Source organism: Grus americana, chromosome 1 (assembly GCF_028858705.1).
Source record: "Grus americana isolate bGruAme1 chromosome 1, bGruAme1.mat, whole genome shotgun sequence".
In the NCBI taxonomy this organism is placed as follows: Eukaryota; Metazoa; Chordata; class Aves; order Gruiformes; family Gruidae; genus Grus; species Grus americana.
In genome coordinates this window covers 94,160,750-94,187,389 of record NC_072852.1, presented here as the reverse complement: position 1 = coordinate 94,187,389, position 26,640 = coordinate 94,160,750, and the positions used below count along the sequence as shown (strand labels likewise).

The 26,640-nt window shown below is 40.3% G+C and overlaps 1 protein-coding gene across 3 annotated transcripts in view; it reads left to right on the top strand.

The window, feature by feature from the left end:
* Positions 1-26,640, top strand: part of COL8A1 (collagen type VIII alpha 1 chain) — a 100,840-nt gene that overhangs the window by 40,888 nt on the left and 33,312 nt on the right. The window contains exon 3 of one of the 3 annotated variants that reach the window (XM_054823066.1): positions 21,932-22,044. The exons of 1 other annotated variant lie outside the window; for it this stretch is intronic. The gene's annotated coding sequence lies outside the window, so the exon portion shown is untranslated. Of the gene's footprint in view, positions 1-4,081; positions 4,171-21,931; positions 22,045-26,640 lie in introns of all 3 variants that reach the window. One more of the 3 variants, XM_054823088.1, reaches the window with a different exon arrangement.

Genomic DNA, 26,640 nt, shown 5'->3' with positions numbered 1-26,640 from the left:
TAAATACTGAGTGCCTAAACTAAGGTACTTAAATCCACACTTAGCCACAAAATGCTGAGCAACAACAATTCTTTCTCCAAGTCTTTAGAAAGTTTTGATGCTCAGTGCCTCTGAAAAGATGCCAGGCTTTAGGCAATAACATTTGGAAAACGTTGGCCAAAGCTCCTTGGTTAAGCTCTAGGTATCTTCTTAAAGATTTTGTAAACATGAAGCAAACAAGCAGTTGTTGCGTGGCCTGAAAAGCAGCACTGTTTGAGACACACACGAAAGGAGCATTTTGATTAAAAGCATGTGATACCAATTCAAATTAGTTTCAGGTTGCTGAGAGGAGTCTACCTGATGACTGATAAATGCAAAGGCACCCATAGCTGATGTTTCTTGTTTCTGTGTGTTATTTTTTTAATTATCACAAGTTTTGTTTTTCCCACTCTATGGGTTAAATATCCAAAGTCCTATATAATATACCTGAGGGCTCAAATAATGCATTTCCCAACATGATAGGCAGCACTGTGAATAATGAAAGAATTTTTAGAAGTGTTAGAAAAGCAAAAACATATTTCGAAGAATAGTTAAAAAAGCAAAAAGCCAAGACCCTCTAACTGCACCCTATTTGCTTGTGATTTGACCTTTTTCTTTCTCATCTGCAGCAAATGTTTCTTTCCTTCTAAACTTTTTTGGGCATTGTTCTGGCAAAAGCAGAGATATCCCTCTACCCATCATAGCTTTCACTAGTTTTTTAACTCAAGACAGTATTTTTCTGTTGGCAAATCTCCATAATTGCTGACCATTTGCCACAATCTTGGTAAGTGATAATAAAACTGATTGCATTTTTTAAACACAGAATTATGTTTACAGAGTTCCTTAACAATCTTTTTTTTAGGTTGGTTTCATATCTCAAATTGTAACTTATTTTTCATTTGAACAATCAGTGATAATTTATAAAACTGATTTCCATTTTTGTTCTTGCAATCAAGTCATTCACAGTTTGTGGGCACATATTTAGCTGGTTCAAATTCCACACATATCAGATGACTGGAATACACATTAAAAGGAGAGAGTGATTTTGGATATTTGGCTTTCCAAGTGCCCAACTGGAGACAGTGCAGCGGGGCCAACCTTTACCAAGTACTGATCATCCATTTCTGAGAACAAGATTGCCTTAAAGTGTCTCAAATTAAGGATCAGACACTTTTCAAAACTTAGGCATGTCATCATCACTTGTATCAGGTATAATGCTAGAGTTAGTGTTAAAAAAACAGTAAGGAAGGTGAGATATAAAAGTTCACTGCTGTTACAAAACAGGTTGCAATTTTCTGTTTGTGACAGCATCATTGATTGCTCTGGAAGTTACAGCACTCTAGAGCCACTAATAAAATAAAAGACTGAAATCTTAATCAGACAAAATCCTTTTTTTCCTGCTGATTTAAGCTGGAGAAAGGGGAATAGAAGAAATCTATAACATATGAGCAGAATTATCTCTAAATGGAGTGTTTAAAAATGTTTCCATCAGGCATCACAGATGGGTCTTTAAATGAAAGCCAAGTATGAAAATGGCATCTATTTTAAAAGTCTTGCATTCCAAGAGAGAAAATATGAGCCAGATAAGTTAGTCTGTGTTGACATGTAAAGTACATCACTCCCATTAGAAGGGCTGATGCGGATCTAAATGACCCAAAAGATGCTCTGTGGCTCAACTGAATACCAGCGAACAGAAGTGTAAATGAATTTGAGCATTGGTAACTCAATTGTAGTCATTACACTTCTGAATCAGCCTGTACGTAAACTTCCACTAGACAGAAAACACCTGGAAAAGCTCTGCTAAAAGGGTTTGATTCTTTGACAGCTTTGGATGACAGCCTACATAAACAGAGAGGCAAGAAAGAGAGACATTGTCATTTTTTTTTCATTACAGCATTGTTTTTATGATAGCTTCCAAAAGCTCAAATTTACAATTAGAGAGCCCTTTCTACAAGCACAGCATATAATTACATGCTTGGTGTTTTCAATACATGCTTGATATTTTCAGCACTCTTCACTCCAACTCGTGCTGTTTTTCTTTCAGTGTTTATACCTCATTCTCTCCTGAAAGCTCTAAAATTAAAATTTTTGCACACACAAAAACTTCACTCCTCAGCTATTAATCTCATGTATGATATCACTTCCTTTTGTTGTTTATAAGCAAGAAAATGGTTCAGAAATGTCCTGGATTTGTGTAATTTGAGTTAATTTTAAAAAAAAATTTAATCTTTGTTTAGACAAAATAATTAGAAAATCAACATGATGTCAAACTGTGACTGATTTCAGTAGTAATGACAGTAACTGATTAACTTTAATCTGCTTAACAATGCTGTTTACATTCTTCCTGCCTCTCCTTAAAGTCAATTATTTCAAAACGCAAGGGATTTCTCTTATGCACATCTGCAAATTCAGTGTCAGTTCCAGATTCACATTTTGGTGGTGAATCAAGCTGGCCTCAATTCACCCAATGAGAGGCCAGTTTTTACCAGACAAACAAATTGAGGTGACTTAATACTTGTGGGGTTTAACTGACATATTTACTTGCTTTCACCATCCTTTTTTTCACTTCTAATGAATCAAACATATTACTACACATTGTTGACAAATTGAATGTGATAGGAGACAGCAGATGAAATAGACATTAACAACTTTAAACCAAGGACACCTGGCTAACTCCCTAATATCTGACACCAACAGCTCTTCAAAGGGAGGCTTTCATTTTTTGGAAAGGATTGGGAAAGAGAACTGAGGCTTAAGGATTTTCTTTTAATTTAAACTAAATTCATGGGGAAACTAGGCATGATATAAATATTCCAAATTACTGCAAATTCAAAATGCTATGTCTCAGTGGCATACATATCATTACTTAATGATACAGGTTATCTATATGTATTCTCTTTAGATAAATTTTGGCAATGAAAGACTGATCAGCATATCAACAAATAAGGAATTTACTCAAATTCTTGGAAAATGAAAAAGCTGAGACCTTTTTGCATGTATATGAATCTGATACATATACACTTACCCACACTTTATATTAAACATAATGTTTGAGTCAGCTTTTTAGTACAGAATTGAGCGATACAAAAAAAAAATTATTACTTAGTGTCTAGTTGTGACCTAAGCCAAGTTATAAAATTAAATATGGATTGATACGAATTGGACTTTTTCCACCGAGTGGGAATGAAATTGGGCTGCTAACATCTCTGTGCAAAGAGATAGTTGCCTCTACACAGATCTGAGCAACAAGTCATGAGACCTAAAGCTTGGCACTGCCAGTAACTTGCTAGGAACCTTCAGGCAATGATTCTTTCCATTTTCCTTTGTTTTCCCAGCTCTAAAATTTATTCATACTTATCCTAGAAAGTCTTCTGGCTGTAAGCTAATGGTTCTTCAGCTCTACACAGCATTAGTACAAAATTGGCTGTGATAGGCACAATTTTGTTACGAACAAAGACATCATTTCATTTTCTCCAGCTGTGGTACCTCGGCATGCTCCCAAATGAAGCGATACCCACCTCCAACTGTTTTTAAACCCTGAGTGGAAAAGAGTAGTCTTACCTGCTAATGCTCCTTTCAGTGGGCTATTTCCACCTTTACATACATTTGTTATTATACTATCGGTTCACAGGCTTTTCCACTGACTGAGTGGGAATGAGATTGGGCTGCTAATACCTCTGAGCAAAGAGACACTTGTCTCCACCAAGAGCTGAGCAATAACAACTTGTGAGATCTAAAGACTGATCTTGCGCCTCTTGCTCACACTGGGTTGTATTGATCACTACCAAGTTCTTTCATGAGAGACACTGAGATTAATTAATAATCAAAGAACTGCTCAGGCTGAGAGAAGCAACAGCATCCATGTGTAGGATACAGAAATGAAAACACTAAGCAGATCACTTAGGCCAAACAGGGATAATCTCCCCATGTCACTTTCTACTACTTTTTGCAGAAACAGCTCTTTTTACCTACAGGCATGAGGCTTCCAATATTTTCCTTGAGAAATTCCAAATTTTGCTTTCTTGCCCCATCACTCTGTCCCTTTCTTTTGTTTTTCTCTTAGGCTGGTGCAGATGTTTTTTGCAGCATTCTTCTCTACATTGTTTCTTAGCCAACTGTGTTCTTTAGCTTCTAGGATAATCTTTTGGCTTGGTAAGTGTTCTTCTTGTTCATCTTTGACTGCTTGTGGATCTACTTTCACTTCCACTGCATAGGCAACAGAATCCTATGCATGTTCTTACCTTTATTACCTTTACAGAGACCATATTGCCCTTTTTTCTTGGTGATCTGACACCTTGTTATTGCAACATAACAAGATGCTGGAGATAGATGGGAGAACAGATCATGTCAAATTCCCCTACAGGACAGATATCTTGCATGCTGTGAAATATATTGTACACATCCTTTGTATCTCCTGACCAAATGTCTTGAAGATGTGTTTTTGTAAAATTGCATTGTCACTGGTACCAAGAGTGAATGCCACAGCATGTCAGTTCAAAGAAATATCTCAGAAGATTAGCAGTAGATGCTAGGAGCTCTAATCCCAAGAATTATCATAGCATGGGAAAGTCAATAGATTTTTTCAATAGCTTCCTAAGAGAAGGCTGAGATGAGATGGCTGGTTTGTCCCGTCTAAAAGCCCTGTTTACCAAAGATTTTCAACTTAGTAGACTGCATTTCAGTGTAAGTCCCTGCCATAAAAATACAGTGTAAGCAATACTGATAGCTTTCTGCTGTAGAGACATACTTAAAATATTGTAGAATGCTTTCTTGGTGATGTAGAGCACAGAGTCTTCTGCTGATATTTTATGTGATGAAAAAAGTGAGAGGACTAGTTCAAACTGAATCACAAGCATTTCTGCTGAGAAAGCAACAGCTGCCTCAAAGCCATTGAACAATGAGGTCTGCTTTGAAGACCTAATGCAAGTTTATTTGCTCTGCAACAGAGCAAACCTTCAGTTCTGATTTTTTTGAAACATTCTTTCAATAGTTTAGCCTGGGTTTTGCTCAACCTTTTCGGAATTAAGCACCCTACCAGACTGCTGCCAACAAAGGTTGCTTAATTCCTCAGTAAAGGGGGAGTCTTGTTATTTAAATAAAGTAGCTACTGTAGTAGATTTGCAGATATGTTAAGAGTATTACAGGATCTAGAGGTAGATTTAGGAAGAAAATACTATAAAGCAGGAAAAAATTAAACAGTGTACTTATTGAAACTTAAAAGACATTATGACATGTGATGTGATTGCATCAGATAAGAGCAGGTGGAACTGTGTTACCTGTGCATGCAATGTAATGCATGTAATTGCAAAGTGACACTTGATTATAGTCACACTTTCCTTTACAACATGGTCACCTTTTAAAACCTGGCTGTCAACCACCACCAATTACATTAGGGAAAGAAAACAGAAGGCATAGGGTTCTTCTGTCCCTTTTTATGGACTGCAAAGTACCATACTACGCTTTCCTGAGCACCAGTAGACTACCCACAACCTTTTCTCTGAAACTGGACTGGTGACTCCATCTGCCATACATCCACTGTGACAGGACAGCAGCTGCTGCATTTCCTGAAGAATCACAGCAACACAGATTATCTAGCCTAGTGCCTTTGTTGTGGTGATGGGATCACTTACAACAGTCATCCTGGAAGAAATTTTCAGAGTCGACTCAGCTTCCATTCCTCATGTGATGACAAGCTTTCATTCTGCTTTAGTCCCCAAAATGGAAGTACCTTCTAAGTGCTATGGTATTGCCTGGTCACTGAGAGTTCCTCTAAAACCAGGATTTTAGTAGAATTAGAGCAGATATTATAGTTTCTCCAGCATATCTCCATCTTCAACCAGAAAGAGAGAACCTAAAGGCCATAGTCATGCACAGAAGGTATCGACAGTTTAAACTGAATCCTGAAGCACCAGGAAGGGGAATCCTTGCTAGTGACCCTTCTGCAGGAAGGGATTTGCATCACTTCCACCTGAACGGTTCAGGCTTGTATTCGCAAGGGCAGACAGTTATATTTTGCCAGGGCATAAGTTACACCACACCAAAGCTACCAAATGCTCTTCTGTAAGGACCATAAGAAGGAACAGCTCAACAGTGCTTTCTCGTTGGTTTTCTTGTCTGTCCATAGTGTGTTACAGCAGATTGGCTGCCTCTTGCTGCAAGTTAACAGCTGACTGCGCATGGTTTGAAACAAGGCGTCAGGCTCTTGTCCAGGCTTTGCATAAAAGCCTCACATGTGTCTGTGTGTTGGCTAGTGATAGATACGCTGGAATCACACAACCAGACTAAATTTTTTCATCTGTCAGACCAGCCTCTAGAACAAGCACTCTGGGATTTTATTGGAAAAAATTACTTCAACAGAAACATTCTCTCAGCATACTCAAAAACCTGCATGCAAATTTGCTCCCTTTCAAGAATAAGCAGGGGTGTTTTAGCAGACTCAGATGCAGAGGTTTTATTGGCAGGTTATTAAAAGCTTCAAAGTTCTTTATATAATTTCAAGAAAAAAAAGTAGACACAGGAGACTGATAATACTAAAATACAGAGGAAGAAAGAGACACTGAGCAAAAACCAGAGCTAGTTCTCCTCAGAGCTTGCTTTGGATAAATTATTTCTGATCTCCATCAAAGCCTATGGATTTGCATAAATTTAAAGAGGAGTCAGGCAATTTATTTATTGCATAAAGTGAATGCACAGGAATTCTTTCCACCCTGCAGATTCTTGGACGGTGTCCTGCCACTAAAAGTGACAAACCAACCATGCATTGAAAAGTGCTTTTCACCAGCCCTCAATGCCACTGAATGGTCTGTTTTACAACTTCCGTGTGGGATGATGTCAAACTCTGGAATTAATCCATTTTTAATGCAAGGTGTGATCTATTTTTTTCTACTAGGTATTTATGATGCTAATTCTATTCCTTTGGTATCTCAGCATCCCTATTATTCGACATTATGGACATCTGCCTATGTATAAAAATTTCATAAACTACCCATAACCTTACAGATACACATATAAATCATTAATGATTGTAAGCGAAATTCTGGCACGTTTGAAGTCAATGGCAAAACTTCCCTTGACTTCAACGAGGATCAGATTTCGCCTCTCCCCTTGCAATGTGCCTAGCAGGTGCCATTGCCTTTAATACCAACTGTCAGCATGTGTCTTTGCTAGCAGTTCCAAATAACAGCATTTGCCTTATTACCCAGCATATGAAAAACGTATTTTCTGCTGGCTCGCACTGAGCTTTCAGTCCAAGGCGGAGGTTGTGACATCTGCCCAAAAGAGATTGCATGCTGCCGGAATGAATTCCCGGCTCCATTCCAGACTCTAGCTCTCTGCTCCTTAGTGGCTTTGGAGCTAGCAGAATCATAAATCGAAGCTGATCTATATTCTGTATGGCCAAAGAGTTGCAATAAAGCCTTAAGATGGGTGGATCTTCCAAAGCACCCTGCCAATTAGACCTATTGTTTACAACACTGAGCTTCTTATTTGGTGAACTGTCCAATATTGCCTTGCATCTAGTAGATGTCTATGCTGGCACATTGCAAACGTGAGCAAATCATCTGAGTATAGAAATAATAATATTAACAAATATTTTGGACCTCTAGCACAGCTTTCAACCCAAGAGCTTTAAATAACTACACATGTTAATTAAGCTCTTCCAACTTCCACTATGAGGTAGGTAAATGTTAATATAATCATTTTGCAGATGGCGACACATTAGCACAGAGCTGTTAAAAGACTTCCCTGCTGGCTGATATGACTTCTGTGGAAGGTGGATCCTTTATTTAACAAGACTGTTTTTCATGTGCTCTTAAGCTGCCAAAGATAAGCTGACTACATATCTTTATGTGTTCTGCCCAATTTACCCCTATCTTTTTTTTAGTCTCAGAATAGGATGCACCATGTAGGGGATACATGGTTTCTTAAAACTACCACATTTCACATCCTCTTCTGGAGACATTTATGTTCCTTGAGCTGGTGACCTCAGCAAGAATTCATACATCTAATTAATGAAGATTTCATCTTGGGGAAAAAGCAACCCACAGGGATATCTTTCTATGTTTCTTCAAATAAGTGCTCATTTTAGATGAATGAAAGATTCATTTTCTCTTGTTGTTTTTGGGAGTCAAAGCATATCTAATTTTCGCCATCCTTTGTCAGAGTAATACCATTATAGTCAGAAATTTTATGCTTCTTTCCCCAGTAGAAATTCACCTGGAAGTAGTGATATAAAAATAGGATGTTAATAGCTGTGGAATTCTGTTGCTAGTTTTGATTTCTAACACAGTTATATCTATCAGTGAGATTTGCGATTTGACCCATCTTACTTCTTCAGACCTTGTCCTACTCAAGTCCAATTTTAAATTAAAATATCTTTTGTTTTTGCTGTTATCATAACCAAATATGGTATCTACTAAACCTGCCAGCTATCCTGCTAAGATTTGAAATATCTTTTTAATGTTTGCCAGACCTTAAACTTATCCCAGTCAACCTTGTACTACTATTGCCTAAGAAATTAAAGGCATTAACCAGCTGCTGTGGAAGATAAGTCAATTTATATTTTCATTTGCATTCATCAGTTTTTGAGGGAAGAAAGGGCTGGTATTTTTCCAGTTCCCAAAAGCCAAAGATTTTGTTTAACTTCATGCGCCCATATAGGGTTAGACTACCACTTCTGAATGTGGTATCTAAGGTCATAGAATCATAGAATCATAGAATGTTTTGGGTTGGAAGGGACCTCAAAGATCATCTAGTTCCAACCCCCCTGCCATGGGCAGGGACACCCTCCACTAGACCACGTTGCCCAAAGCCCCACCCAACCTGGCCTTAAACACTTCCAGGGAGGGGGCCTCCACAGCCTCTCTGGGCAACCCGTTCCAGTGCCTCACCACCCTCACAGTGAAGAATTTCTTTCTAACATCTAATCTAAATCGACCCTCCTTCAGCTTAAACCCATTACCCCTTGTCCTGTCACTACACTCCCTCATAAACAGTCCCTCTCCAGCTTTCCTGTAGGCCCCTTCAGGTACTGGAAGGCCACAGTTAGATCTCCCCGGAGCCTTCTCTTCTCCAGGCTGAACAATCCCAACTCTCTCAGTCTGTCCTCACAGGAGAGGTGCTCCAGCCCTCTGATCAGCTTTGTGGCCCTCCTCTGGACTCGCTCCAACAGCTCGATATCTCTCCTGTACTGGGGCCCCCAGAGCTGGACGCAGTACTCCAGGTGGGGTCTCACAGGAGCTGAGTAGAGGGGCAGGATCACCTCCCTTGACCTGCTGGTCACACCTCTTTTGATGCAGCCCAGGACACCGTTGGCTTTCTGGGCTGCAAGCGCACACTGCTGGCTCATGTTGAGCTTCTCATCAATCAGTACCCCCAAGTCTTTCTTCTCCTCAGGGCTGCTTTCAATCCATTCCCCGCCCAGCCTATAGTCGTGCTTGGGATTGCGCCAGCCCACCCGCAGGACCTTGCACTTGGCCTTGTTGAACTTCATGAGGTTTGCATGGGCCCACCTCTCCAGCCTGTCAAGGTTCCTGTGGATGGCATCCCTTCCGTCCAGCGTGTCGACTGTACCACACAGCTTGGTGTTGTTGGTAAACTTGCTGAGGGTGCACTCCATCCAGCTGTCCATGTTGCTGACAAGGATGTTAAACAGTGCCGGTCCCAGTACTGACCCCTGAGGGACGCCACCTGTCACTGTTCTCCACTTGGACATTGAGCCGTCGACCACAACTCTTTGAGCGCGACCATCCAGCCAATTCCTTATCCACCGAGTGGTCCATCCATCGAATCCATGTCTCTCCAATTTAGACACAAGGATGTCATGCGGGACAGTGTCAAATGCCTCGCACAAGTCCAGGTAGACGACGTCAGTTGCCCTTCCCTTGTCCACCAACGCTGTAACCCCATCATAGAAGGCCACCAAATTTGTCAGGCATGATTTGCCCTTAGCGAAGCCATGTTGGCTGTCACCAATCACCTCCTTATCTTCCATGTGCCTAAGCATAGTCTCCAGGAGGGTCTGCTCCATAATCTTGCCAGGCACTGAGATGAGACTGACCAGCCTGTAGTTCCCTGGGTCTTCCTTTTTACCCTTCTTAAAAATGGGGGTTATGTTCCCCCTCTTCCACTCAGCGGGAACTTCACCAGACTGCCAGGACTTCTCAGATATGATGGTGAGTGGCCTGGCCACTTCATCCGCCAGTTCCCTCAAGACCTGCGGATGCAACTCATCAGGTCCCATGGACTTGTGCACCTTCAGGTTCCTTAGATATTCTCAAACCTGATCTTTCTCCTACAGTGGGCGGTTCTGCATTCTCCCAGTCCCTGCCTTCTGCAACCTGGGCACTGTGGCTCAAGCATTTGTCAGTGAAGACTGAGGCAAAGAAGTCATTGAGTACCTCAGCCTTCTCCATATCCTGGGTAACCAGGTCACCCGTTTCATTCTGGAGGGGACCCACATTTTCCCTTGTCCTCCTTTTATCACTAACATACCTATAGAAGCTTTTCTTGTTGTCCTTGACATCCCTGGCCAGACTAATCTCTATCAGGCCTTTGGCTTTCCTAACCTGAGCCCTGGCTGCTTGGACAGTTTCTCTGTATTCTTCCCAGGCTACCTGCCCTTGCTTCCACCCTCTGTAGGCTTCCTTTTTTTGTTTGACTTTGCCCAGGAGCTCCTTGTTCATCCACAGGGGCCTCTTGGTGGTTTTGCTTGACTTCCTCTTCGCTGGGATGCATCGCTCCTGAGCTTGGAGGAGGTGACCCTTGAATATTAGCCAGCTGTCTTGGGCCCCTCTTCCTTCCAGGGCTTTGTCCCATGGTATTCCACCAAGCAGATCCCCAAAGAGGCCAAAGTCTGCTCTGCTGAAGTCCAGGGTAGTGAGCTTGCTGCATGCCCTCTTCACTGACCTGAGGATCCTGAATTCCACCATTTCGTGGTCACTGCAGCCAAGGCTGCCCTTGAGCTTGACGTCCCCTACCAGGCCCTCCTTATTGGTGAGAATAAGGTCCAGCATGGCACCTCTCCTCATGGGCTTCTCTATCACTTGGAGGAGAAAGTTGTCATCGACACGTTCCAGGAACTTCCTGGATTGCTTGCGCTCAGCTGTGTTGTCCCTCCAGCAGGTGTCAGGGTGGTCGAAGTCCCCCATAAGGACCAGGGATTGTGAGCGTGAGGCTGCCCCTATCTGCCTATAGAGGCTTCATCTGCTCGGTCTCCCTGGTCAGGTGGCCTGTAGCAGACCCCCACTATGATGTCCCCTGCCCCAGCACTCCCTTTAATCCTGACTCACAGGCTCTCAGTGGGCTCCTCATCCATCCCCAGGTGGAGATCCATGCACTCCAGCTGGTCACTGACATAGAGGGTGACGCCCCCTCCTTGCCTGCCCTGCCTGTCCTTCCTAAAGAGCCTGTACCCTTCCATCCCAACACTCCAGTCACAGGAGCTATCCCACCACGTCTCTGTAATGCCAATAAGGTCATAGCCTTGCAGGCACACACACGTCTCCAGCTCCTCTTGTTTATTCCCCATGCTCCGTGTGTTCACATAGAGGCATTTCAGTTGTGCCCCCGATGAGGCTGACTTACTGGCTGGGGTGGCTGGGATTCTTTTGATGTATCTTCACAGTGTTACCCCGTTGGTACCTGTTGCATCCGGAGCCCCTGGCCGTTCTCCTCTAGGCTTCGAGCATGCTGCAGTGCATCCAGCACGTCTCTGAGCAGTAGGCTGAGGGCCCTCGCCAGCGCCCCGTCCCTCCAACCTGGTCATCCCACATTAAATCAATAACACTATTTAAGTCCCTAGGAATTTCCCATTTCCCTATGACTTGGACATCAGTGAAGGCATTAAGTCTGTTAAATTCTCAATAGTTTAAGCCATGGAAACAGAGGACAGATTTATTTGCTACCACACATATCGTCTAAATTATCTACAGGTAATGTTAGATCCATCGTGTAAGTTACAACTGTATAGATCACTTTGTGGTGTCGCTCTGATGTGATGTGGATGAAAGGTAGAATTTACCTAGAAAATGGGTTTATAACTGATGTAGCATATGATTTCAACTGAATTCAGATTAAAACAACAGGGATAAAAGAAAGAGGGGTTACCTCCTGGAGCTGTTCTCCCATATACCAGCAAATTTGATTTTAGTACTAATTGCAGTGTGATCTCCAGAACAGAGTTGTTCTGTTGCCCCGTTTAGATAGCTACAGTATGGAGAACAGTTTGGGTGTAGCCAATCCATCCCACTCTATCAAAATCCTTCTTGCCACCTCCAGAAAAGGCTGACATTAGACTCAATTCTACATTTATGAAAATGTAAAATTAAATCAATGATCTAACATAATTATGAACTTGTTCTTAATTAATCTGAAGTGATACATCTGATTTATACTTGAGAAGATTACTTCCAATCTGCTGGCCAGAATGTTGCCAGTGTCTTCCAATCCATCTTTTTTCAGGATCTGTAATTTCTACGCACCTTCGTAATTTCAGAAGTTTTAGGATTATGATTAGAAACATAAGAGGTATTATCTTTCCTTAGAATTAGCATTAGTACATTTTGTTATTCTTCGAGAATGGTCTCAGGAATTCATCAAAGCCTGGACTCCTGTGCCTTTTTATAGCTTAATTATTTCCAGAATCTCTGCTATATTTCCATCCAAATGATCTTTCTGTTTCTAGACTGCCTGTAGGACTTCAGCTAAGTCAAAGTACTTATTGTATTTTGTAGTGCTTGTGCTGTCTCTTATTGTATAAATTTGAGAAAATCTTTAAATGCTTCTTTTAAAGTCATTAGTTAATGTTCTCATTTTTACCAGCCCATTTTATTAATTAAATATATTCAATGGCATTTGAAATGTTTATTTCATTACTCATGCCTGACATCTGAGCATCATTTCTGACTTGCCACACCTCTCACCTTATAACTGATGTCTCTTTAAAGCCTTTAATTTGCACAGCAGTACAGCTGGGAGGCTGGTACAGTCACATGTATAAATACCACCTATATAATAACTTCAAGTGATGAAATTTTTGAATGGAAATTCCAAGCATGGTAGAAACAGAGTGCGTACTCTAAGTTTTAATTAGCTAATAATACATTTATAAGATAAAAATAATTCAGTGCTTGGAAAAGTGCACTTGGGTGTGCTTTTTGGGGTTAGGGGGGCAAGGAGCAGGGGAACATGAGACCTGGCTGAGATCATAGGACAGACCCCAAGTGAAACATAGTTCAAGAGGTGGGATGTGTCATAATTTCTTCAAACACACAAGCAGTATTTGTGCTGCTGGTCCTGGGTAAGGCTTCATATTCCTGTAGAAAGGAAGGCTCACCCACTAAGGCACTACCCTGAGGCAGGGAATAGCTCATTCCTATGCCCCTCATCTCTTACACGCCTCCTGACCAACCCCGGGGAGAGGATTTAGCCTCATTCCACCCATAAAAAGGGAGCAGTACCTTTTCTCTACACTTCACAAGGTACTGTGAAGATAAATATGTGAATATTTAGATACTAGTGTAATGATGACCAAATAAGCCACTGGCATAAGCTTATCAGGTACTATATTAGCATGGAGAGGAATTCTCCCACTTGCCTGTAATGGGAAACTCCTAAAATCTTGCCTTAAAAGGAATGGACAATAATCAGCATGAATCCCTAAGGAGGATGAAGGGGAGGTCATACTTTACAGTCCACAGAGGCATTTTACTTCTGAGGGTGGCATTTTGAACATGTTAGTATTTTTTCCTCTATAAACCTGAAAGCATTTTACTTTATGATTGAATATACAAATATAACATTTCTACTTTTTGATTAATAGTAGTAGACCATGTTCCTTTTCATTTCCTCAACCCAACCAGAGTAGAAAAGGCACATCTGTTCCAGTATGTTTAATTGTTTTCATTTTTCTTAAGAGAAAAATGAAGGACCACCACCATCCACCACCCCCCACCCTGCTTTTCTGTGATTGATGTTTTGCTCTCTGCTAAATATGGGCGAATTTCCACGAGTTTAATTTAAGCCCCTGATTCAGCAAAGAAACTAATCATGTATATAACTCAATGTATAACACTTAATTACTCTCAAAAATAAATCAGAAGTATATTTAATTATCAACTCAGTGCTCTAGAGACTTGAACAGAAAAGTTTTGCCTTTTCTTTATGATGCAAGATTCTATAATGTTAACATACAAACTGTATGGCAATTTCATCTCCTTTAAGCTTTCTCCATTTGCCAAAGATCAAAGATGTAGAGTGTCCAATATTCAATTATCTGGGTATCAGCAATGGAGAACAAAATTTACTTTTGTTTGTTTGTTTCTGCCCATGTAGACTACTCAGAAGACAGTCAAAGTTGTTCTCTGCTCTGATATTTCATCATTACATTTATGGTGTTTAGAACAATTATTTCAAATATATTATCCAGAAGTTAGCATAGTCCTTATAGCTATCACTTTGCTTTTTAAGGTAACTTACATACAAGGATGTGGTGTGGTTCAGGGAGCTTAGCCAAACAAACAAACAAAGCAGCAAGAATTGGCTGGTGCTGATCAGGGTAAGGAACACTACCTATACCTGTGGTAAATAGAGCACATTGGTCATTGCACGCTATATTAGCAAGTTATGTGTTCTGACTTTTTATTAGATTATATCAAAAATGTGCATTTCACTTCATTTTTCCTTATAACATGAGACTAAGCTGATAAAAATTCCAGGATGGATAAAGAATTGGTTTGTTGAGATTGGCAGCAGTAAGCAACTGGAAAGTTCACTTTTCTATTTTCTTCTTTTTGAAGAGGCATGCATAAATAACCTGACTAAAATTACACCATGCCCTTTAAACCTAATGTTTCCTTTTACAGGTACCTCTCCCAGAAATAGCTAGTCTTGGCTGGCACTGGCAAATCTTTATATGTATTAGTTAGAATCAGGAAAAATTTCAACACAGAAATTCAGTAGTCTTAACAGAGCTTAGATTTCATCATAAATTTGAAATTCTGTCCAAGTTCATGGTGTAGAAACATACCAGAGAGAAACATGCAGTGATACATAATTCTGTCCTGAAGGCCTGGCAAAATTTCTGTCTGGACCAATAATACCTCCCTATAATCTTCTTGGCACTCGGAGGCCTATTCTTGAATTGCAGTTCAGCGTGCTCCTACAAACCTTTTCTGGGAGGTGGTTTTGTAGAAATTGCTTTGGCTGAAAAGCCTGAGAAGCTTATCACAGTTATAAGCTACTATTAACAAGAAACACATCTTATGATAGTTCCAGTACCACTAAAGAAATGGCCTGCCATTACCCAGTGTCTATGTTTACCTCAAGGAAAGTATCTCACAGGTTGCCTGGCAAACAAAAACTAAATCACTGAATTTTCATGGACTAAACAAAGTGTAACAACTATACCTATTTGCAATCAAGTTACAATCACACCCCAATAGCCTCTGATAGTCTAATCACAAAGAATCAAGGTACTGACATTCAACAGATGATAGGAAATGTGTTTTATACCTAAAGAAAAATTTCGAAGTATTGCATAAGTTAAGAAGGTTGAGAAATTCCTCAGACATGATGAGACAAATTAAAAATGGAGAAAAAGGAGAACTTGCTTTTATTGGCTTAAGGTAACACCTTTACAGCTAGATATTCGAAGCATTGTGCCGGTTCCTAATTATTTAGCCATGTATTTCTCTGAATAAAGTCCACAAGAATTGTCTGGTTAAGACCACCCATTTAGTTCTTAAATTTTCATCTGTAATCTTTCGTATTGATTTTCCATAAATTGTCTGTTCACTTTCCGTGTTTAAACTCTCCTACACAGCATGAAAAAGTGGCATAAAACCAGTCCAGCCCAGCATGGTATGCACTGTGAACAGCTACTTTTGTTATCATATGAGGAAAAGACAGATTTCGATGGGCAGTGGGTAGGAACAGGGCCCCTGCTAGTAGCTGGAAGAACAAACAAGAGGAATTAAGCAGAACTAATACTTACCGACCTAATTCACTCTCACAATGAGAAACACAGCTAAACTCCAATCCTATAGAGTAATTGTAGAGTTTACAGCACACGTACGGTTACACAGAAGTTATCATAGTCAGGAAAATACATGTTGCCACAGCCATGCTTAAATCTCTCCCCACTTAAGTATTTTTCTGAACCAGGGCCTGGCAGGCTGAAGTGTCTGTCAGGTCTATACTGAAGCACCCATTGTGCAGCCAGGGAAGAACTCCCATAGTGTGTTTTGACAGAGGTCCCTGCCTGCCTCCATCAGGTACCAAATGGAGCACATCCTTTCCCAAGGCTTGAGGGTGCTGACGAGCTCACGCAAGATGCTTACCATCTTGCTGACTTGAGCTCTCCATTGGATACTAGGTCAAGAAGGAATGAAAAAAAAGAATACTTAGGAAACAGAATACCTAGTTCACCCAGTGGTGACCTGAATTACAGACAATATTTCCTGATCACATCAGATGGAGTGATTAATGTTTCTTCTTAAGTCTAAGCGTGAATGGCAACCTACTGAGAATGTACCCAATGCAACCAATCCTATTTATTACTCCAGTTAGGAAGCAAGATAATGCTTTGTATCCAGACTAAGTTTGCCACATACGCTGAAACAGTAAAGTACCTGTAAAAGGGAAACAGAATGATTCTTTTCAAAGACAGAATATACAAGATATTTTTAGCAGCACAGAAATTTGATAAAGCTAACAGGAGCATCATCTGAATGTTTCTTGGTTTACTACTCTGGAATAAAGAAAAAAAGCAAAAGGATGTCATGACATCCCCCCTTCTGTTTTTATTATCAGTCACGAGTAGAAATTTGGCACACCATTTCTAAAGCAACTGTGACAATCTCGATTTTTTTTTTTTTTGGTGAAGGAATATAAAAATGCTTTTACCTCAGTGTTGCTTGAAGTTTTGGTTATGATTCAAGCATCTTAAAATATTGAGAATAATTGCAGCATTGTGTGCTGCCAGCATTTGCAGTACAAAACTCTTTGTGTTTTTCTCACACTTTATTTGAAGAAAGAACATTTTGCACCTCAAGAGATAGTTGTGGTTTTGGATCATAAAGCACTAAGAGTTTTGATGTGTTCCGACTCCTACCCCTTGTGTCATTTTTCTCATGGCTTAGAACAAAATATTAATGTGACTCATCTGTCATAAGTAATTTTCATATTCTCTACCCTCTATTTTGGTGTGTGACTAGAGGAAAGCTGTGGTTATGTAAAAGTATTTGTGTATTTTGTATAAGGGAGGATGGGTATCATAGGTACTTTAAGAAAAAAAAAGAACAGTATCAGGAAAAAAGAGTGAATTATAAACAAAAGCAACTTTTATATATCATAATTAAATGTAATAAATATTTTAAAACATGCTATTTCAATTTACTATTTCTCAGCTTTAAATATCACAGCTGTCATCCCTGGAACATTGGCAAAGGAAATAATAAATGGGAAAAAAACCCAGAGATTTTATGGACTGGCTTGTCCAAAGTGAGTCCCAAATTTGATACTGAAACATTTACAAAGACACTAATTATGCTTGGAAAGCTGGTATTTGAAATTGCAAATCTCAGTTCCAGGATGTCAATGTTTTCTGGTACAGTTTAGGAAATCTTATGTAGTGTGCTACTTTCAAAAGATGTGATTATGTGTACAGATGCCCGTGACTTTTCTCCAGACCAGACTTCCATTCCACAGTAGTTCTCTCTCAAAAAAATTTTAAAAATTCACTAAAAACCAGCACAAACAACGAGTAAAGCATCAATTTTGTTACAGAGGCATTTGCAGCAATTGACCAGATTCATCTTTTCTCCCTCAAATACTAGATTGAAATATTTTACTAAGTAGATCCAGTTCAATGCAAACCTCATTCCACAAAAGTAATTTGCATTTGGGCTGAATATTGAATCAGCAGGACTTAAGTATATGCTTAAAATAGAAGTTATATTTATGTGACTAGTGAAATTAACCAGGGGTCATGCTGTTTCTGTGTAAAGAGAGATAATACATTGATTTTCTGCCTTTCTGCTTTTGCCTTTCTGCACTTGAATTGCAAACACAAAATGTTGTTTTCCACACCCAGTTAATACCTGCAGGCATCAGAGTGGGAGGGAGAGGACAGTGCATGCCACCTTATTATGTCTGAAGGTTTAGTACACAGAAAATAAATTCTTCCCTCTCCTTTCAGCTACAGCTTTGCACTAAGTAATTCTTAAAAGCAGAGCAATGAAATGAAACTCTACCAATCAGGAAATCTAATGCTTAGGAATGGTTTCTCTCATTCTCCTCCCTCTTTCATATTCCCTCCCTACCTTGCTTCTCCAGGAAGTCTTCTTGGATTTACTTTCTCCATAACAAAAAAGACTGCCTTGTGTTGCTTCATGTTCCCCAACATTATGGCTTTAGACTTGGAACTTCTCCAAATAGTCCTAATATATATATGTCAGGATCTCCACATGACTGAATAACACAGAGGAGACAGGGAATGTTTCATGAGATTATTTTTTCAGGTTAAAAAAAAAAATAATGCACCATTATAGGTTTTCAGTTCTGAAAGTAGTTAAATGAAAGAATGCACATGAAGTGATCAGTCTCAGAACATGAAGAGCTGGATAATAATAATAATAATAATAATAATAGATTAGTTTTCAAGAGAACAACATCTCACAGTGGCCAGGAGTTCCTATCACAAAAATGAGTGGGAGCCTGCTGAGTGATTTACTGGGGCCAGAATTTGGCTTTTTATTGGTTACACTATGATGCAAACCCAAACTCTCAGTAATGGCCAAGGACATCCTTGGAGCAGGCAAGGCAGGCAGGGGTAGCAGTGGTGTCACGGGATGGGGAAAGGCATGTGAGAGAGAAAAGTGGGGATTGTGTCAGTGATATTGTGCGGGGTTTTTGAGGACAGAGGGGACTGCGTGTGGGGAGGTTGTGAGGGGACAGGGCACTTTTTCTGCTCCTACAGTTGTCTCTTCTCCTTGGGACCACTTCTTTTCCTCCCTTCCCCTCCTCCCCAGAGGCAGGACACCCAGAGAACTTCCCTTCACTTCCACTATCACCATCTACACATTTTTCTGTACCTTCTTGATTGTCAAGGAGGGGTTTGGAGGGACAGGAACTAGGACAGGACCAGGGCAGAAAGCCAGAGAAATCCTGCTGCCATTGGAGGTAGAAAGGGCAGATGCGATTGCTGCTGCTGATGCTGTACTGGGGCCCTCTGGTACACGCTGGCATTCCTCTACCCTCTCTCTAATCCCACAAAGGCAGTAACAGCAGAATGGATGGTACAAACAGGAGGCAGGAATGAGCTGTTTGGCTGAAATGCCTAATCCCTCTCTCCTCAGGCACAGGCAAAGTAGCTTGCCATCCCTTTCAGTCTGGCAGCTCTCCATTTTACTAACTAGTCAAAACTACTTCTGATTTTCTGACTTGCCTTCATCCACTCAAGAAGCTGAGCCAAAGCCCCAAACCTAAACGCCTAGAAGCTGCAGAGAAGTTTGTATCCAGAGCTGAACTGTGGAGCCCAGGGCCGTCTCTAGAAGTGATGAATGGACGTAGATGTGTTCTGAATTATTGACTCATTGTTTGAAGGAGAAGGCCTGTTTGGCAGGATAAACAATAAAAAGCTGCTCTTCATAAAACTAGGAAGCAAATGGCAACAAGGTTTTGCATAATGCATTAGCAATTCCTGCTCCCCAGGCTTTAGAGTCTTCTCAGGAAAGGTGCCAAATGCACATTTCTTTGTACAGCTCAGATTAATTGGATGAAGCCAATTGCAAATAATCCGCAGTACTTGGGCATTATCTCCTATCGGTTCCCCAGGTGGCAGTGCATCTGCTAAACTGCACCACAAACTGAACAGGGGCCTGCTTACAAGAGACAGAGAGAGTCAAGAGAAAAATCACCATGGATTATATACCAAAGCAAGGGCAGACCGCAGGCTAGTGCTAGATCTGGTAGTGCCAGAGAACTGAGGTGGCAATCATTACAGAGATTTTTTAAAATAAATTTAACACCAGAGGCCAGAAAGCTTTGTCATCACTAATCTAAACCAAAGGGCCTTGAAAGCAGCCAGTTACTTTCTGCGTGGGCTCTGGGCTTTGTGAGGAAGGCACCCACCCGGCTGCCATCATATGGCAGCTCTCAGAGCCCGTGCTGGGGCTGGGTGGGCAGCTGGAGGCACCTGAAATGAAGAAAAAGATTCCAGCCAGCAACCAGCAGCTCAAGGGCTGGTTAGCAACAATGTACTCTGGAGGTACCTGGGCCGGTGTTTTGAGATATCCTTTCTGGCAGAAAATGCTCCTCTGTCTACAAGATTAAAGCTTCTTTTGTGAAAAAGTACTGTTTTGACCAAAATTTAATTAATTCTTTTATCAGCTTTGAAAGAGAAAGACCTTACAATAGCCCAGGTGTGGCATTCCGATTGAACAGGGGGTAGTGGGCACATTTCAAATGGGCTGGAATAAATCTGAGGTAAAACACTCAAGCAACCCACAGGCTTCCCTTGTGAAATCAGTACTCCGTTTTGGTTCTCCTTCCTCTCCAAATGCTTCCTCCCTCTAAGGTTAGCATGGTCTGGTGGCAGCTGGGCCACCCAGGGCACAGCTCCCTAGGGCCTACTGGGTCCTGGGGTACACAGCACTGCTGAAGCTCAGCTGCATAGAGGTTAGGAGCCACTACTCTTGAGATTTCATTTTGCCCTGGCTGATAAAATGCTTCCAGTAAATGCAGAAAATACCTTCAGGTGTGTTTGGCTCTCTGGAATTACTCTGACTGCTGGGAAAACAGTGGCTCTGGAGACTAAAAACACAGTCAAGGAAGATCTTAGGCCAAATATCTCCATTTTCAACCACAAAGCCAATCAGCACGTGAAGAGCATCACTCTGCTTATCAAAGAGCTGTTTTTCTAGTAGCCCATGGGCTCATGCAGGATGGACACTGAGCAGCAAAAGGAGCATGTTGTCAGCAGCTGAGGGCAGTGGCTATGCAGAGAGGTGCAGGGCCCTCCCTGGCTCTGATCCAGGAAAGCACTCAAGTATGTGCTCACACTCCAGCTGGAGCACAGGTCTCCAGAACTGGCCATCCAGGATTTTATCACACTGAACCCTGAATATCTCAGTGGCAGCTGAGCCCACCAAACCACAGAGACTCTTCCCTGTTATGTCAGTGGGATTTGGGTCAGGTGAAGCTAATATGCCGTGGTAGCAGCTGCATGAGAGTGATTAGCCTATAAATAGCTAAGAATATTTTATATTTACATAGGACATTAGCAGTGCCTGTGGCTCCCCTTGTTACCATACTCACATTATGAGTGCAGTCACACTTGGGACTTTGTATGGCAGTTCCAAGCACATCACATCAGTCCAAGTCTGTTGGGAAACTAATGACTTCCTGTTGTACATTGCATGAAAGGGTTTGTATGTACATTTTCATGGGGGCAACACATGTGGAGGAAGATCACATTAAGTAAAAGTTTTTCAGCTGTCCTTCAAACTGATAGTTTTATAGCTAGTAATCTGAAAAAGCTATGTAGTGTCTCTGCAGAAGGGTGGGAACAAGGCTCAAGGCACTTTTCTTGAAATCCAAGCCCGTATTTTGATTTACAGCATAATTATTACACGATTGCCAACAAAAATACCAAACATTAGGATTTTTAGTCCATATTCAAACTGCTACATCAGTTTTCACAAGCAATGAGTAACTAAAAAGGCTACTCAAAGTAAATGAGTTGCCAGGTTTTCATACTTCTGAACAGTAGACCTTGAATAAGATGCCTGAATATGGAGTTGAAAGACTATGTTAAACCACTATGTTTGAAAATCTTGGCCAATATTCCTTAATATTTCTGCAAAAAAAGGATAGTGTGCTCATATATTTCTTATAAGCTTTCTTTTCCCCCTAGGGAGCAACTTAAAATCAACAAAATAACAACGGGCCTAACACAATCAGGAAATCTAGGTCTCTTAAAGTGAAAAGCAAACAACCTGTCCTTCTGCCCTTTCCCGAAATCTAAATGTAAGTATATCCAGCTTTGAGATCCTAAATGAGTTATACCTAATGCCAAAAACAAAGCGCAAAGGCTTAAAACTGAAGTTGTCTTAAAGCTATCACCTACACAGGATTTGATAAGTTATTCAAGCATTTGCTAAACAGCAAAGCTTTTGAATTTCGAGTAGAAAAATATATGGTACATAAATTTTGGTGATCATCCTCAGCAACATTTTTTTCCTAGATAACTAAAGAAATCTACCCTTTCAGTCATTCTCCATTGTTTAATAGGAGAGAACATGTAATTTTGGCATTTCATGTTTGTTTAAAGAACCTTGTACTAAATCTATTTTTACGGTCAGGAAAGAGTAAGGACAAGTTTCATTAAAAAAGAAATGTCAAAAACCATTATATCCTGGGAATAGAGTGAACTGTGCTATTGATGTGCTTTTGATATCCAAAATGCATATGTACACGTGTCTGCTTCCATATGTATGCACATGTAAAAATAAACAGCAGCAACATTCATTGGAAAATCCATGTTTAATACAATGTTTAGTTTAGCTCAATGATGGGAAGAATATGTTAAACATCTTTCTGAGCCTTAATGGAAAAGTTTCTGACAACTAGACATTAGCTCATAGTATCCACAGTCATCTTAGGCCTATGACTATTGTTTGTTATCAAGTGTGACTTTTGGAAGAAAAAATGCATTATTGCTTAACAAGCTGCATTGCAGTAGTGTCCTGCGCTCTTTTTTTGGTTTCTAGATAGCTAATTAAAAGAATCCACATGTTAAGAACGAATCACATAAATTCCTCAGACTTTCTGAATGTCTTTCAAGGAGGATGAGCGCCACGTTCAATCATGTTTCTCTCTTGCGGAGAAATCCTACACAATTTGTCTGAAAAGAAACCAGTAAGAGTCACATAAACATAACTCTACAAACACGCCACTCTACAGCGTCAGCCCTGGCAGAGACCTGGCTCTGTGAACCCACTGAACTTCTCCAGGCACCGAGGTAGACTGGTGCAGCGCCAGGGTATTAGGATCTCTGGCAGTGTCCACCGCCGGAGCTGTCCCTGGTAACCGTTTCACCCGGCATCGGCTGCTGTGACCCGCCCTATGTCGGGTGCTATAAAATTCTAGCAAGAAGGAGAAAAAAAAAGAAAAAAGACACAAACAAACAAAAGAAGAAGAAAAAAAGAAATAGTATAGCTCAAGGCTCCAGCCCACAAAATATTAATAGAGAATAAAACACTTTCCAGCTAGTATACACATTCTCCCAGAGCATCCATAAGAAAGTTTTAGAGCCCAATCCACCTAGCAATAAAACATTCATCCAAGAATGTCAGTGGACTTTGATAACCCAGCTGCAAAGTTTCTATAGTAGTTGATGAAAAGACTGTATAAGAACACTGCTTTTTCTATCAGTAATTTCTTCAAATCTTTTGATAAAGATCTTCTGCTGTTATATAACGATACAGATCACTTTAAAAAAGTATCACACGTTTAGTATTTTAGAGTCCTTTACCTACAGCAGGTGAAACAGTAATATGACCTATTAAATTTATATACTAGACAGAAAAAAGCAGCAGTGAAGCTAAGCATTACAAATTAGCACGTGCTACTTTTCATGCGTGGCAAAATTGCTTTGAGAAAAACAAACACTGTCCTCAACAATTCACAGATATCAAGGAACAGAGAATTAAGGGGGGAAAAAAGCCATAAAAAGGATTGAAAGTTCTGCAAAATATTATTATTTCCTTTTTGTTTTAATCTATTCCAGTGAATAGAGAAGAATTTCAGCAAAACATTCAGATCTGGATAGAAATATCCCTCAAATTAAAAGGAAACAAAGCCTTTTATCTGTAGCAAGAATATAGAAAATGTTCGGACTTGAGCATCAGCTGGCAGATAGACTCGAAAGGCATTTGGGTCCAATAGAAGTCCTGAGCTGCTACCAAAATCAACAGTCTAATTGTCTCAGCTGAAACTGGGGCTTAGCTTTTGGGTTTCCTGTAACTAAATCTTGCCACAAACAGCTCTGCTAAGTTCTTCCTCTTAATAAAATAAAATACAGCAAAATTAAGATAAATACAGGAGACAATGAAGATGAGTATGTAGTTCCCAACATAAGGCAGGGAGTAGATGTTAAAGAAAACTCATGAAGATATCATAATAGTCCTTGTCAGTTCTAAATGGTTGATATGACAGCTCTTTAAAAATAAACAATCAAACATCTGAAAGTAATTGCTAGACTAAGGGATTTAAGTTTATTTTATTTAAGCAATAAGGTATTTTAAAAATGTACTCAATGTCTAGCTTGCTTCAAATTGCTTTGGTTTTCTACACAGTGTCATGGTAGTCACTACCCACCCAAATGTGGTATTTTAATAATATTTTTAAATTGGAAAATGACAATTGAAATGAAGAAAGCTAAACTATTCAGAGAGGTTACCAGAATGCACAGTTTACCTTCAGACACTTTCTAATCTGATCAGGAACCAGAATGAAAAAAATGTATTGTGCTGAATTCAGAGACATTAAGTCAAGTGATAAAGTTATACAATTTTATGTGGGTTTACTGAGGTCATATCTCAAAATCAAAAGAAAACCTAAGTGACTGAAAGTAATGGTTCCATTTATATAGTCCGATATTCTTTCTGTCTATCCTTTTTCCTGTTGAACTGCCTTTTATGCCTCTCAGTGTATAAACTTCTTGAACACAGTCATCTTCTCTGTCCTCAGTTTCCTCCTCATTTTCTCATGCTTTATGTTCCTCCATCCAATCCCTGTTTATCTGATAATAAGGATTAGTTTACCAGTCTGCCTTTTCCCTGCCTGATTTGGGGACCTGGAAGTACTGGATGATTTTTTAGTGGAACTTAAATCTTAAATTACTCATGTGTTTATGGAAATGTTACCTTACATTTCCAGGACCACTTATTTTAAACAGGAGTCAGTTGCTGGACTCCTTTAGTCGCTCATGAAAACCTAGCTTCAGATTCCTCTCAGCAGCTCTGGATGGGAGGAAATTAAAGGGGAATTACAAAAGAAAAATCCTTTCCAAACATAGCAGTGTTATTCAATAGCTTAGAAATTTACTTTTCTTTTCCTGTTGGTGAATGTGGTTTCTTCAACTAATCCAGGCATTATTGTGAATAAACCCAATGGTTGCTTTTGTCTGTGTTTTGAAGAAGAGGGGCTTGTTTAGGGCTTTAGTAGCGATAATTGACACATAAAGCTCTAGTACAGAAGAACACAGAAAAAGAACAAGAAGAGTTTGCCCCCACAAATCATTAGAATTGGGGATATTCCATGGATACCTCCTGCTTGCTGTTAGTAACCATGATGACAAGTTTACGATCCCAGGCTGTGCAAAGCAGAGACCTGAAGGACCTGCTGCTTGTTAAATTCTCTGCTTCTTTAGTCCCCTGCTCCCCAAACAACATTACACGTGCACACATGTGCACACTTACTTCTGGTCATTGGAGACAAGTTCGTTGGTAGTACTCTGCCTGGTGATACGCAGTGACTGCCCCTTTGCAAAGTGAGGGGGAACAGCTGACTCAAGGTTGCTCAGGCTGAAAAGAGACTTCAAGCCAGTAGGCAGCAGATTTTTATGCTGATAACAGGAAGTTCATGGAAGACTGCAGCAATGTGCCTGTCTGATTTGGGAAACAGTTGTACCAAGCAGTAACTCTTTATATGAGTTTTGCATTAAGCATAAATCCTCCTGTTTATGTGCTGAAGCATATGGTTTGTTAACAGATAGCTCATTAATAGCAACATAGAGCATACAGCTGCAGTGATCACTTTGCAAATGATTTCCACACATTTTTTATAGCTTCCACGCTCAGGGAAAAGTAGCACTAAGTGAACAGTCTTCTTTCAAAAGCCTCATTGACATAATGTAATGATTCCTTGTGAACTCACTGAGTTTCTTTAGGTAACACCAATGTATTTTCTATGCAGGAGTCTCTCTGGAAATGTCACCTTTTAAGACAGTTTTCTAGACTCTAAAGACTTCAGCCACAGAACTCTATTAATACCTTTGTCTTGTAAAGTTCAGGGAATGCTACCATAGAATGAAATTAAATTTGAAATACAGTCAGAAGAATTACCCAGGTAATAATGATAGTTCAGCTAAAATATTTGTTACATTAATTCAACCTTCTATTTAGTTTCAAAGGAGTTCAATGTATTTCTTGGGTTTATTTAAGTAACAGGTTAAGGATATCCTTTTTCAATTGCAAAAGTTATGCAAATGCTGTCAAATATTACAGTTCATGGTAGTCTTGCATAGGAACGATTTCACAGAATGGTTGAGGGCCCTCTGGAGGGCACCCTCCCGTTTAAGCAGGGACACCTAGACTGGTTGCCCAGGACCATGTCCAAATGGCTTTTGAATGATCTCCAAGGATGGAGATTCCACAGCCTCCCTGGGCAATCCATGCCAGTGCTCAGTCACCCTCACTTTTCTATTCACTCTCACAATTTCTACTTTATACATCTGAAATTTCCCCTGTATTTGTTCACTGCAGCAGTCTAGATCATGATTTACAAGGGGTAGATTAATGTTGGAGCATGATGTTGAAATCAGGGATATTTAGTTGAGAA